Below are 12,159 nucleotides of genomic sequence, written 5' to 3'. Positions count from 1 at the left end.
CCGACTCCTCGTTTGTCAGTAGCAACTAAAATGGTGGTTAAGCAAACAGTGGGTAAAGGATGCCGTGCCGGTTTGGGGTTAGGAAAGAATTTACAAGGAATTAACCGTCCTTTGACTCCAATAAAGAATGAAGAAAGGTTTGGTTTGGGGTACAAGCCTATCAAAGAAGAGAGAAGGAAACTGACAGCTCGAAAGAAGATTAAAAGGATGGCTTAACTTGAGGGAATGGAAGAAGAATTTAGGGAACCGACAATCCCACACTTATATGAGACTTTTCACTCTACAGGTTTCATTCATCCCGAAGCACCAACAAAGGTCAATCAGGTTCTATGGATATTTGATGAGCTATTAATCCATATGATCAAAGATGAAGAACCTAACGAGAAGGTCCCTGTGGTGTATTGTTAGGAGAGGAGCTAAGCAATTGGACAGCCACGGAATTGCCCATCATTTTTAAGTCTTCAGAAATGTAATGAACAATTTTATCTAAATGCCTATGCCCAAGGGTGTTAAAAGTAATTTCTTGTTTAAGTAGGGCTTTCTGTTACCTTCATCATTCAAATAAATGACAGTGCATAATGTGTTTCATAATTCATCAATCTTTTTGCATATTTCCTTTCATCTATTCTTTTAGCCAATAAATACTTGCCCATACACGTGTCCAATTTTACCTGTTTGCAGGTCTTTAAATGATGAACACAAAGGCAATCTAGACAATGATTTGAATATCGATTTTGAGATGATTTCGAACGTTGATGAATTGAAAAATGAAGAGGAGGTAGATAACTATGGCTTACCCCCTGATCTGTCGAGAATGTTGGAACAGGAGGAAGGGGAGATTTTACCTCATCAGGAACTCACAGAAATGATTAACCTCGAAAATGGGGAAGAAAAGAAAGAAGTTAAGATTGGCACCTCACTGTCATCTAATGAACGGCAGAAGCTAGAAGAACTGCTCCGTGAATATGTGGATGTGTTTGCTTGGTCATATCAGGACATGTCAGGTCTCAACACTGACATTGTTGTCCACAAGTTACCTTTGAGACTAGATTGCAAGCCTATTAAACAGAAGTTGAGAAGGATGAAGCTAGAAATGTTGTTGAAGATTAAAGAAGAAGTAAAGAAGCAATTCGATGCTGGATTCTTAGAGGTGGCTAAGTATCCTAAATGGGTGGCTAATATAGTTTCAGTGCCTAAGAAGGATGGAAAAGTTTGAATGTGCATTGATTACAGGGATTTGAACAGAGCGAGTCCGAAGGATAGCTTCCTTTTGCCACATATTGATACTCTTATGGATAACACAGCAAAGCATGCTTTGTTCTCATTTATGGATGGTTTTTCTGGTTACAATCAGATCAAGATGGCACCCGAAGATATGGAAAAAACAACATTCGTAACCATGTGGGGAACGTTTTGTTACAAAGTAATGCCATTTGGATCGAAGAATGCAGGTGCTACCTACCAAAGGGCAATGGTAGCTTTGTTTCACGATATGATGCACAAAGAGATAGAGGTATATGTGGATGACATGATTGCAAAATCTCATACAGAAAGAGATCATACTGTCAATCTCAAGAAGCTGTTCGAGAGATTATGAAAGTTTCAGCTTTAGTTGAATCCTGCAAAATGCACTTTTGGTGTAAATTCTGGGAAATTATTGGGGTTCATAGTAAGTGAAAAAGGAATTGAAGTGGACTCGGATAAGATACGAGCTATTCAAGGGTTGCCACCTCCCAAAACGTAAAAAGAAGTGAGGGGATTTTTAGGGAGGTTGAATTACATTGCTTGATTTATATCCCAACTCATCTGCAAATGTGATCCAATCTTCAAGCTTATTCGAAAACGAGACCCGGGAGAGTGGAATGAAGAATGTCAAATAGCCTTTGATAAAATCAAAGAATATCTCACAAATCCACCGATGTTGGTGCCACTGACGGTTAGAAAACCTTTTATTTTGCATTTGACTGTGAACAAGAATTCTATGGGATGTGTATTGGGACAACATGATGAAACTGGAAAAAAAGAACGGGCCGTATATTACTTGAGCAAGAAATTCATGGAGTATGAGTCCAAATACTCTGCACTCGAAAAGATGTGTTGTGCGCTAGCATGGACCGCCCAGAGGCTCCGACAATACATGTTGTATCACACAACATGGTTGGTGGCAAAATTAGATCCCATCAAGTATATTTTTGAAAAACCCTTTTTGTTTGAAAGAGTAGCTCGGTGGCAAGTGCTATTGTCTGAATATGATATTGTACATGTGTCCCAAAAGTCAATCAAAGGGAGCTCCATCGCTGATTTCCTCGCAGATCGAGCTAATGAGGATTATGAATCTGTAAGTTTTGATTTTCCAGATGAAGATTTGATGGCCGTCTTGCATATAGAAGAGGATGGTCCCAATGAACCTAATCCATGGAAGATGTATTTTGATGGAGCATCCAATGCTTTGGGGCACGAAATTGGGGCAGTGTTGATTTCTCCAAATGGAAAGTATTATCCAGCCACAGCGAGATTGAATTTCATTTGTACTAATAATATGGCGGAGTATGAAGCGTTGGTAATGGGACTACAAGCAGCAATCGAGATGAAGGCTGACGCAATAAATGTTTACGGAGATTCGGCTTTGGTGATATGTCAAATGAAAGACGAGTGGGAAACTAGAGATTCTAACTAGTTCCATATAAAAAGCTGGTTACAGAATTAAGCAAACAGTTCAAAGAAATCAGCTTCAACCATTTGCCTCGAGAAGAGAATCAGATTGCTGATGCTTTGGCCACCCTCGCAGCAATGTTCAAATTAAAATAAGCGGCTGATGTACGCCCTTTTGATTTAGAAGTCCATGAAGTCTTCGCACACTGCTTGAATGTTGAGGAAGAGGTTGATGGTAAGCCGTGGTATCATGATATCATGCAATACATCAAGCACCAGGCATATCTTGAGAATGCCACGGACAATGACAAGCGAACTCTTAGAAGATTAGCAATGGGTTTCTTCCTCAGTGGAGAAGTGCTCTACAAAAGGAGTCGAGATCAAGTACTCTTGAGATGTGTGGTTGTTACAGAAGCCAACAAAATAATGAAAGAAGTCCACGAAGGAACTTGTGGAGCTCATGCTAATGGACATATGTTGGCTAGACAAATTATGAGAGCTGGTTATTATTGGTTGACATTGGAAACAGACTGCATCAACTTTGCTCGAAAATGACACAAGTGTCAAGTTTACGCTGATAGAATCCATGCTCCACTAGCCCCGTTGCACGTTTTCACAGTACCTTGGCCATTTTCAATGTGGATAATGGATGTGATTGGGCTTATTACGCCGAAAGCCTCTAATGGACATTGATTCATATTGGTGGCCATTGATTATTTCACGAAATGGGTAGAAGCAGCTTCATATGCCAATGTGACACAAAAGGTGGTGTGCAAGTTCATCCAAAAGGAGATCATATGTCGGTATGGGCTATCGGAAAGGATCATTACTGATAATGCAAGCAATTTGAATGATGCGATGGTGAAGGAGGTTTGCACTAAATTCAAGATCAAGCATCATAACTCGACAACTTACCGTCCAAAGATGAACGGAGCGGTAGAGGCAACCAACAAAAATATCAAAAAGATTATCGAAAAGACGACTGAAGTTTATAAAGGCTGGCATGAGAAACTTCCTTTTGCCTTGCATGCATATCGAACTTCTGTGCGTACCTCCACCGGGGCAACTCCGTACTCATTAGTGTACGGTACAGAAGCAGTTCTACCTGTTGAAGTAGAAATCCCATCATTGAGGGTGTTGATGGAAACAGAATTGGAAGATACTGAGTGGGTCCACTCCCGCTATGAACAGTTGAATCTGATTGAGGAGAAAAGGCTTGCAGCTCTTTGTCATGGCCAGATGTACCAACGAAGGATGATGAGAGCATATGAGAAAAAAGTTTGTCCCAAGCAGTTCCGAGAATGAGAGTTGGTTCTCAAGAGAATACTCTCTAATCAAACTGATTTTCGGGGAAAGTGGATGTCGAATTGGGAAGAGCCATATGTGGTAAAGAAGGCTTTTTCAGGAGGAGCTTTGATTTTGGCTGACTGGATGGGGGAGATATGCTTAATCCGATAAATGCGGATGCGGTGAAGAAGTACTATGCTTAAAAAAAACGGAAGGGGTTCGTGCTGAAAACCCGAAAAGGGTAGCTCGTACCTAAAGGAGGAGGCTCATGCTGAAAACTCAAAAAAGGCGGCTTGAGGCCGAAAAGTAGGAAGTTAGAATGGAATTTGAAGATGTCAGCCTAAAGGGAACACAAGATTGAGGTAGAAATACACCATGAATGGAGCTCCACAATTTCACAAAATAGGGGAAGCTAGAGAGTCTGCAACCTACAGATTTGCTCAAAGCATCAAACAAGGACAATTCTTAAAGTCGAATATCATATTGTTTTCTCTTAGTGGTCTGAGTGTTCATTACTTAAAGATCTAATGTTTGCTCTGTAAATTCTCTTTGCCTTGAACTATTTGATTTCTCATATATGAAATTCTCTTTCGCCTCTTTATTTTAACCCTTTTATTCTTTACTATCCCATTGATTTCACATAATGGCTGTCATGAAAATTAATGATGACTGGTAAAAGAAATAAACTAATTAAGCAAGAAATTATACTCATTGTTCAGCAAAAGACTTAATAACGAAGAAAAAGAATGGCGGAGCCTTAAACTTGGGGCAAAATCAAATGTCAAAAGAAAATGTGCTTAGGGAAAATTCGGAGTTGCCTAAAGCTTCCAGAAGAAAGGCACAAGACGAAGGTCATTAAAAGCTACAGTGAAAAATCGGATGAAGCAAGAGAAGGGTCTTGGAACCTTAATGAATCATGAACATGAAAACATTTCATCATGTCAATCATGCATACATGCCTAGCCATGCACTAAACAAGAATCAAAATTAATTCATGTCCCAAGCTTCGAAAGTAGAAATTCACTCGACCTAAAGGGTTGAGATTATAAAACTTTGATGGAAACATTTGAGTTTTTTCATTTTATGTTAATCCAATTAAGTTAGCAATAAAGAATTTAAATCGAACTTATTGTGAGATAGGTCGAGCATAGATTAAGATTAAGGAATTTTAATTTTGTTTAAATCGAACCTGTTATGAGATAGGTCGAGCCTAAATTAAGTTTAAGAATTTCAATATTTAAATCGAACCTGTTGTGAGATAGGTCGAGCCTAGATTAAGTCTAGGAATTTTAACAATATTTAAATCAAACCTGTTGTGAGATAGGTCGAGCCTAGATTAAGTCTAGGAATTTAATTTAAATCGAACCTGTTGTGAGATAAGACGAGCCTAGATTCAGTCTAGAAATTTTAATTTTGTTTAAATTGAACCTGTTGTGAGATAGGTCGAGCCTAGATTAAGTCTAGGAATTTTAATTTTGTTTAAATCGAACCTGTTATGAGATAGGTCGAGCCTAAATTAAGTTTAGGAATTTCAATATTTAAATCGAACATGTTATGAGATAGGACAAGCCTAGATTAAGTATAGGAATTTTAACAATATTTAAATCGAACCTATTGTGAGATAGGTCGAACCTAGATTAAGTCTAGGAATTTAATTTAAATCGAACCTATTGTGAGATAGGTCGAGCTTAGATTAAGTCTAGAAATTTCAATTGTTTAAATCGAACCTGTTGTGAGATAGGTCAAGCCTAAATTAAGTTTAGGAATTTCAATTTTGTTTAAATCAAACCTGTTGTGAGATAGGCCGAGCCTAGATTAAGTCTAGGAATTTCAATTTTAAATCAAACCTGTTGTGAGATAGGACGTGTAAAGCCCGACCTTATAAAATACTATTCATGACATACATGTGATTATAGCATGATTGCATGCTAAGAGAGTGCCGAAAAATTTACAAAAGTCGATATTGTACCTAGAGGTACAACAAAGTTTATTTAATCCTCGAACTAGATCAAATAGGAATTTTAAGGTGAGATTAAGAGTTTCACAGTTAATGGATGACTTAAAATGGTAATTTGGAGTTTGAGGATCAATTTGGAGTCAAATCAAAATTTTCACTAACTAGGGGCAAAATGGTCATTTACCACTTGGGGAAAAAATGAGAATTTTAGAAAAGAATTTTTTGGCCCCATTTGACTTATTGGAGTATAATTTGACTTATTGGAGTATAATTTGACTTATTGGAGTATGATTTGAGGTTTAGAAGTGAAAAATTTTAATTTCGGTATAATTTGGAGTATAGGGGTAAAATGGTAATTTTACCACCTTAGGGGCAAAATTGTAATTTTTCACCACCAGGATATTTTTTCCAGCACATGGTCTTCCTTTGTCTTCATCTTTGGCCCTTGACTAAACATGTGGTGGAGATAAAATGTTTAAATTTTTAAAATTTTAAAAACAGACCAATGACATGATGCCACGTGTCATGCCTTTATTAATTTATTATTTTCCTTTTTTAAAGGCACAAAAATCAGCTCATCTTCCACCCCATGGCCGGCCAAACCAGCAAGAAGAGAGAGAAAACAAAAACAAAACTCTAGAGAGAGAAAATCAAAGAAAAAGTGTGAATTTTCAAGGAAATTAAGTGAAAAAGGTGAGATTTTTTCTATTAAGCTTGAGTTTTCTTATTCCCAAGCATTTCTCTTTATTTTCCATGATTAAATTACATGTTTTCATGATGAATTCAATTCTGAAAAAATGGGTTAGGAGAGAGAAAGTTATTGGATTTATTTGATTTTAATTTATGTTAGTGTTTTTAGTTAGTTTAGCATATTTAGAAACAAAACAATAAGAAAAGAATTTATTTTCTCCCCCAACCATTAATGGCTGAATTTACCATGTAGTGAGTGAGGATGAGTTTGATTTTATTCTAGGAGAATTGGTTAAGGAATAATGAATTATGAGCCTAGAAAAATAATGGGAATTTTTGGAGCAAAAATACGAATTTTTACCTACTAGGGGTATTTTCGTAATTTACTGTTGGGACTGATAATTTGCACCACACTGAGGGACATTAAGTTAATTTGGGTGCAATTGAGGTATAGAAACTGAAAAGAATTAAATTGGAGTTTAAACGGACCCGTTAGGATTTTAATCGGGTGATAAGATGAATTAGGCCAATACTGGGTTTAGATGGTTACCAGTGCATTTTTGCATTCCATATCATGCATTGGTAGTCTAAATTAGTTTAATTTTGATTTAGTACCAACTTGGTGAAATTCTCGATTTTGTATTGTGTCAAGGTGGTGAGTCCTCAGATAAAGGCAAGGAAATTGCATCCAAGGACCAATAGACAGAGTGCTTCGAAAGTCTACATTCTAGACATTGTGAGTAAACTTACTGTCATTTTAATTATCTAGGATGGTTTTTAGATGCTTTCATGAATTCTATGAAAAAAAAAATTTAAAAAGGTAAATTTTCATGTTTTATGAATAAATGTGTTTGAATGAAATTAATTTATAAATTGTTTTAAAATTAATAGTGATTTTGAAAAATAGAGTACACGGAGACTGTTAATTGTGGCAATTTGATTGTTTAAATTAACTGGCTTATGATAAATCGAGCATGATTGGCTAGTTGGCAATTGTATTGAAATGCGAATTGTTTGGTTACCTTGAAAAACTGCGAATTACAAAATTTCCATATCATGTTATTGAGTTTTATTATATGGTGGATTATTTATTAATTAATCACTACAGTAGGGGGTTTTTGTGAACCAGCCTTTTAGAGGGGCACGGTAAACCCCATTATATTCTTACCTCGAACGGAAAGGCGCGTAGGGTATCTCCTGGGGTAAAGTTTAGGGTTCACTTCACGCTAAACCACCACGTGAAGGGGAACTCAGCCAACGCCAAGGAACAGCTATGTTTTCAAAACAAAAACATGATTTATGTGAAATGTGAATTTTAATAGCCTTGGCGGTCTCGGTAGGATGCCTCGGCCAAGGTGTCCCTGAGAATGGATTTATGGCACAAGCCTAGATTTTTATGAGATTCATAAGCCTTTTTACGTATTTTGAACGAGATGTGTTCTAATTGTATAACCCAGTTTATGATGATTTACTTTATTGTCTCCATGTACTCAACTCTAGATGTTTATGATGAAGTCTGTTTACTCATTGGGATTTTATAATCTCACCACCCTCCTTTCCACCCATTTCAGGTTTAGTATAGACTGTAGATAGCTGATCTCATCGAGGACTACAGTGGGATCTGAATTTTTCAAACTGTAGGTTCACAGTCCTCTTTACTTCTGTTTATTCGGGGGCACTCTTGTTATTGTAAATTAAATTAAATATTTTGGCTTACTGTATTTAAGTATGTATAAATTTATTTAGCTTTTACGCTATAAAAATTATTCACGTATAACTCTATAAATATTGTTTTATAAGAAAATAGAATATTTTACTTAATATTTCTTTTATTTTCTTATTATATTCAAATAACCATAATTTCGTTTTAAATGAAGATTTTAGACTTTTAAACTCATTTTGAATAAGAATTATGTGTTTTGTACTTATATATTACGTTTTAGCTAGTTTCAAAATTTTTGAGAAAAATGACCAAAATACCCATGTGAGACGAAAGATTAATATTTTATTTGTTTAAAGTTGGAAACAGCTTAAAATCTTTTAGAACACGATATTTGACAATGGTTGCTCACAAGGGAACAGAGAAACTGATAGTAAAGCCTTGCGGGGTTTCGGGTTGACATTCCGGGCAATAAGTGTCTACCAGGACACCGCGACGGTTGTCACGGGCTCGAGGGGAGTACCGGGTCGTGACAGGACGAGCCTAGATTAAGTCTAAGAATTTTAACAATATTTAAATCGAACCGGTTGTGAGATAGGTCGAGCCTAGATTAAGTCTAGGAATTTAATTTAAATCGAACTTGTCGTGAGATAGGTCGAGCTTAGATTAAGTCTAGAAATTTCAATTGTTTAAATCAAACCTGTTGTGAGATAGGTCGAGCCTAAATTAAGTTTAGGAATTTCAATTTTGTTTAAATCAAACCTGTTGTGAGATAGGCCGAGCCTAGATTAAGTCAAGGAATTTCAATTTTAAATCAAACTTGTTGTGAGATAAGTTGAGCCTAGATTAAGTCTAGAAATTTTAATTTTATTTAAATCGAACCTGCTGTGAGATAGGTCGAGCTTAGATTAAGTCTAGGAATTTTAATCGAATTTGTTCTAATATTGGTCAAACCTAGATCAAGTCTAGAAATTTCAATCGAACTTATTTTGAGATAAGTCGAGCCTAGATCGAATTGATTAAATCAACAAGCTTCGAGATAAGTCAAATGCGGTGTCTACGTCTTTGCACTATTCTTGATTCTCAAGAATGTACAAAGAGAGGCAACTATAGACACCTAAAAAATAAATAAAATAAAATAAAATATAAAATAAATAAAGAAAATAATAAAAAATTAAAAAAAAAGAAAATAATAAAAAATTAAAAAAAAAGAGAGGTATGGCTGGGCGTACGCCCAGCCATCCCTTCCCCAACCACCACGCATGATGGGGGTCTGGTCACCAACTCCCTGGTGCCAGAACCCCATTGCCGGGTTGTCCAAATTTTTGGACAACCCAGCTTTTAAGGACCACCTACAAAACCAAATAGAGGAGATCAAAAAAAAAAAACCAAAGCAATAACCAGCAACCAAAAAAACACCTAGCAAACCAAAAAAGACATAAAAAGAAGAAAGGAAAACCAGTGGGTTAGGGGGGGTAGTGAAAGATTGTGATTTGGTGGGTATGGTAGGCAGCCGGTGAAATGAGAGAAGGATAGTGGGTGGCCGACAGAATAAGAGGGGAAATTCTTGGAGGTTTAGATCGACCGATTTGTGACAGAGAAAGGGAGATTTGGGATCTGGGTTCGCCGATCTTCGACAATAAGGAAAGTGTAGGAGGGGTGCCGACGATAGAAAAGGAAAAGAGAGGGAGTTGACCGGCGGTTGAAGCTAGAGAGAAGGTGGAGAGTGCCGCCACTAGAGAGAGAAAGTGATGAATGAAAATGAAGAGAGAAAGAGAGAAAAGGGGGTTAAATACCTAGGTTTCGGGTTTCAAAACGGTCTCGTTTCAGAGTCAGAATTTTTAAAGGGGAGAGTGTCAAAACGGCGTCGTTTTGAGTGGCTTTGCAGGCACCAAACAGTGCGTTTTGAGTTCTACCTTGTGGGTTTTCAGAAGCAGGCCGGACGTAGTAGATTTGGGCTTCTGCAGGCCACCGAATTGGGCCAATCGCAACCCAACAAGGTATAACCCTTTTCTTTTTTTTGCTTGGGTTTGTTTTAGTTAGTGTTGGGTCTAGCCCATTTTAATTAAAATGCATTTATTTTTTTTATTTCTTTTTTAGGAAAGAAATATATATAATATGAATGCTTATATTTAATATTAAAAAATCAAAAATAATAATGATAGTAATAATAAAAAATAATAGTAAAGATGCATAGTTTAGAGAAATATATATTTATATAAAATAAGAAAATTCATAATAGATTTGGTTTTGTTTTTTTTAAAAAAAAATAGATATAGTAATAATGATAAGTAAATGGGAAGAAATAAAAAAATAATAAAATAATAATAATAATAAAAATAAAAAAGTGAATGAAATGATTATTTGAAAAATTTCACCTATGAGAGGTAAAGAGTTGCCTCTTCTAAGTGGATTTTTTTTGAATGCGAAGTTCGAGACAGATTTTCACCGAAGCGTCGGGATAAATCCGAACTCCAAATTTCAATACCCATCAACTCAAATAATCGTTGCTAAAATAATGATACATATTGAGAAAAGTAAATCTACACAATATCACATTTAAATCTAGGTTAGTGTAGTAAGTTAATTAGCAAATAAATATCATTAAATAAAATTAAGTTAACCATTAATTTAATTAATTGTTTATTTGATTATAAAGGAAAATAATACATAAGATGGAATATTAATTCACTATGCTAGTTAAAGAATATAGATTTAAATAGGAAACTCTAAAAATAATAATAATAATAAACAATTAATAACAAATAATAGTAAGTATATGAACAAGGTGATAAATATTTAAATACATAGTTGGATGAATTATGAACCGCTTAAGTCAATAAACGCGTGCATGTAGACATCATCGCTTTATTTTGTCATAGCATGCCACATTTATCTTGCAAATGGTGCGGGAGTTCCGATGATGGGATTTCCCCGAAGAGCTTGTAGAGACGAGTTCTTCCGGGGATATCTCTAGGTGAGGAAAATTTCGAGACTTCACCAAAGCGTTGGGATGGTCTTCAAATGATTTTTCAATAAAAGATTACCGACCCCATTATTTAAAATAAACAAGTCATGACATCATTTTTCGCTTGCATCATGTGCATACGTAAAACCAAATAAAAACTCTCAGTTAGTCAATTTAATAAAAATTTAATTAATAAGTAGGGATTAAATTAAAAGTAGGCTATATTAAGATAACTTAAGATTAAATGGTACCGTTCGTGGAACGGGCGCCACGGAGGTGCTAACCCTTCTCCGTGCATAACCGCACTCCCGAACCCATCTCTAAAAATGTGGACCAGTTCTCGTTTTTTCGACGAACCTAAAATTAATTTAGGACTTCGTCGATTAGAATCAGATTATTAGGTGACCAATCACACCTTAGATAAAAAAGATTGGTGGCGACTCCTAAATGATTTAATTTTCGCTCGTGTTTGCCGGTCGGGTTCCCGGACCCGCACGTTACGATAGGTATCTCGATAGACATTAATTACCCGGAATGCCGACCAGGACCCCATAAGGCTTAATATCAGTATCTCATTTCCCCTTTGAGTAACCGTTGCCAAAAATCATGTTCTAAAAAATTTTAAACTGTTTCCAACTCAAAACAACTAAAATAATATTTTTCGTCTCACAGGGGTATTTTAGTCATTTTTCCCTAAAAAGTTCGAAACTGGCTAAAATGTAATATACAAATACAAAACACATAATTCATAGTCAAAAATGAGTTTTAAAGTCTAAAATCTTCATTTAAAATGAAATTTCGATTATTTGGATATAACAAGAAAATAAAAGAAATATTAAGTAAAATATTCTATTTTCTTATAAAACAATATTTTTAGAGTTATATGTAAATAATTTTTATAGCGTAAAAGTTAAATAAATTCATACATACTGTAATACAGTAAGC

The 12,159-nt window shown here is 35.7% G+C and overlaps 1 long non-coding RNA gene across 1 annotated transcript; it reads left to right on the top strand.

Moving 5' to 3' along the window:
* The first annotated feature begins 6,468 nt into the window (after positions 1–6,468).
* On the top strand, positions 6,469–8,297 carry LOC148761269 (uncharacterized). The gene is made up of 3 exons (XR_016027836.1): positions 6,469–6,589; positions 7,239–7,322; positions 8,158–8,297. It is a non-coding gene; the product is annotated as an uncharacterized LOC148761269 (long non-coding RNA).
* Positions 8,298–12,159: the final 3,862 nt, after the last annotated feature.

This window comes from Theobroma cacao, chromosome 8 (genome assembly GCF_053813885.1).
Source record: "Theobroma cacao isolate CCN51 chromosome 8, ASM5381388v1, whole genome shotgun sequence".
Lineage (NCBI taxonomy): Eukaryota > Viridiplantae > Streptophyta > Magnoliopsida > Malvales > Malvaceae > Theobroma > Theobroma cacao.
The sequence above is the reverse complement of the archived record's forward strand: the minus strand, read 5'-3'. Positions and strand labels throughout refer to the sequence as shown.